The 2,951-nt window shown below is 48.6% G+C and overlaps 1 long non-coding RNA gene across 1 annotated transcript; it reads right to left on the bottom strand.

Moving 5' to 3' along the window:
- Nucleotides 1-1,006: 1,006 nt before the first annotated feature.
- LOC122201072 lies at nt 1,007-2,320 on the bottom strand. The gene is made up of 2 exons (XR_006194067.1): nt 2,051-2,320; nt 1,007-1,325 (listed from the first exon to the last, which is right to left on the bottom strand). It is a non-coding gene; the product is annotated as an uncharacterized LOC122201072 (long non-coding RNA).
- Between the last annotated feature and the right edge of the window lie 631 nt (nt 2,321-2,951).

Below are 2,951 nucleotides of genomic sequence, written 5' to 3' on the forward strand. Positions count from 1 at the left end.
CAGTAATCAAGGAGGAAGTGCAGGGTGGGGATGAACACTCTAGTGGGTAAGGAGAAGGGGAGCAGCTGTATCCATGAGCACATTTGCTAGAAGGCAGTCTTCAAGGTGGAATGTTGACACAAAAGCTAAGATGATAATGAAGAAAGTTAGTGGAAGCAATGTTGAAAGCATAAACATAAACTTGTAAAGATGGTAGTCAAAGTGTGGCCACCTGGTGGTCCTTCTCCCTCACTACACTTCTCCAATTGGCAGGTGATTTTCCCTGTGGTTAAACCCTGTCCCATCTCTGAGGTAAGACAATGTAACCGGAGGTAAAGCAATGGCTGTTGAGAATTCAGTCACAAAGATGTCCAGGAGATGCTGGCACAGAAGTTCTGGATGGTAAAACCACCCACCCCCTTTCCTTTATTCTCCACCTCTTATGAGTTTTATGGAGCCGATACATCAACCCTGGACAGAGTCCAGGCTGCTTCATCTTTCTCACAGTAAAATAGTAAAAGGCTTCTGATTTGGTCTCTCACTATTTCTCCTATACTCTCTATTGTTCACTTTACTGCAGCCATACTGGCCTTCTTACTGTTCAAACATGCTGGCACATCAGGCCTCAAGGTCTTCTCATTTGCTGCTCCCTCTGCTTGAAACCTCTTCTCTCAAAGACCTGAGTGGCTCACTCTCTCACTTCCTTCAGCCATCTGTTCAAATGCTACCCTAACAAAAAGACTTTCTCCAGGCATTCTACATAAATAAGACACCTCACTTCTTTGCTTCTCCACTATCCATCCCCTTGCCACGCTTAATTTTTCTTCTTAGTTCTTTACCATTCTATAAAATATTATATCTGTTTCTTGTCTGTTTCTATGCTTGAATCTTTTTTTTTTTTTTTTTTTTTTTTTTTTTTTTTTTTGCTCACTACTGCATTCCCAAAGCCTAAAATAGTGTCTGGAATGTGTAGAGATTTAATAAATATTTGTTGAGTGAGTGAATGAGTGACTAAATCTGATGAGAATAGAGGTTTTGGTGACTCTTTAACATTGATATGTAATCTGCAGAGTGAATGTTTGTTACGCTTATCAACATTTTCTTTAAATTAAACCCATTTTCTCATAATCTTGTCTCATCAGTACAAGGGACCTCCTCAGTGTTGGGTCATGAGCCAATCTATTCCTGGAAGGATTGCAAGAACAGGACAGTCCAGCCGGGTGATGCTCAAGTTGGATCCTTGATTCCTGAGAAGAGGGCCACGGCATTGTCAGGACTTCCACAATGATCTCAAACTTATTTGAATTCCCCCAGAAAGAAGCCTGGGCTATGTCTCTGTGGATGAACTGGAGAGAAGGGTTCTATTAGGGAAATAGAATAGAATAGGTTCTAGAGAGAAAATAGAACCAATAGGATACACACACACACACACACACACACACACATCCTTATGAGTCTATCTATCTATCTATCTATCATCTGTCCATCTATATCAGAAAGCTGGGTGAAGTGTGGACAGGACATAGGTAAGACTGGAGAGGGGGAGTCAGGAGGAAAGAATGGGAGATGAGAGAGGTACAGATTTGGAGGAAGAGAAATTGAGGGAGTGTCAGCGGAATGATGACTGGGTCAGTAGAGTAGATGGAGAGGCTATTCTGAAAATACTGAGGTTGGCAAAGGTTGCTTTGGGGTTTTGAGGGGAGAAGAGAAGGGCAACTTATTGGCTAGAAAAGTGGAGAGACCCCTGGGTTGAATGAGGGTCTTCAGGAAGGTTCCCTGGTAGATGGAGATCATGACTCTGTAGTGGGGCCAAACCTTTGTAAGTGACCCTCTTGTGGTCCTCACTCCTCACTGGCAAAGGGTCTGGGGATTAGGGAAGAGGGGACCAGAAGTCAGGAGGCCAGAGTATGCATGGATGACCTGCACCTGGAGAACTGTGAGAAGTCAATCCGGAGACTCGAGAGGAAGCTAGGTAGAGACAGGGAAGTAAGGCTGGAGGCTGTGCTCTTAAAGGGGGACCTCAGAGCTAAAGGAGATGGCAGGTTTCCTCATGGTAACTGTGTCCCCATACCTTGTATGTGCTCTTTCCTGGGGTTAAAACAGCCCTGCCTCTGGCATATCCTGGCAGTGGCAACGCCAGGCTCCCCTTCTTCCCTAAACTCTCAAGTGGAGACATCATCTCCTCTGTGCCTCCAGTCGAATGGACTTGCCTCTTCAGGGCACGTTTCAGGCTGGATGGAAGGTGACCCTGTCTGTCTACTCCTCCTATTCCTCATGCCTTCAATCCATGAGATTGTGAGTTCTTGGGGGACAGGCTTGGGTCTTGCTCATCTGTGGGGCTCCTGAGCCTGCACAGCTGGTCCCACACAGCCCATTGTGGATGCTAAGTAACTATGCCCAGAAATGGGGCTTTGTGACAGTCGATATTCAAAGGGGCCCTGTCAAGGCCTAGGGCTCCCTGACCGACTGAGGCTGAGGGGAGGGGACATGTGAGGGTTGGGTGTCTCTTCCTTGCCGTCTGTTCTCCCTTTTCTTTCCTTCCTGCCTTCCTGGTCTGGCTCTTCCACTCTCCGTTCTAGGGGAAGTTGACAGAAACATCCAGACCAGATGGTGGCCTCAGCCTTGCCAGGGCCCGAGCAGTCCCCGACACCCAGCACTGTGGCACGTTCAAGCTGGACCGGCCCGTAGCGAGGGCACAGAGCCTCCTCCAGGAGGCGCGCGGAGCTCGGGAGGAGGCGGTGGAGAGCGGGCACTGCGGCACTGGGCACCGTGGCCCAAGGGACAGCAGGGGGCGCCTCCACCCCAGGAGGTCCGGGACTGTGTTTAGAGACCGCAGCACCGCAGATGGGAAACAGACCCCAGAAGGCAAACAAAGCTGCCTGTGGTCGCGAAGCCAGTACACGGGCTGAGAAGAACCCCCCGCGGCCTTGCGCTGCCACTTCTTGGCTGTGCGGTCACATCTATAAAATGGG

Source organism: Panthera leo, chromosome D1 (assembly GCF_018350215.1).
Source record: "Panthera leo isolate Ple1 chromosome D1, P.leo_Ple1_pat1.1, whole genome shotgun sequence".
Taxonomy (NCBI): Eukaryota; Metazoa; Chordata; class Mammalia; order Carnivora; family Felidae; genus Panthera; species Panthera leo.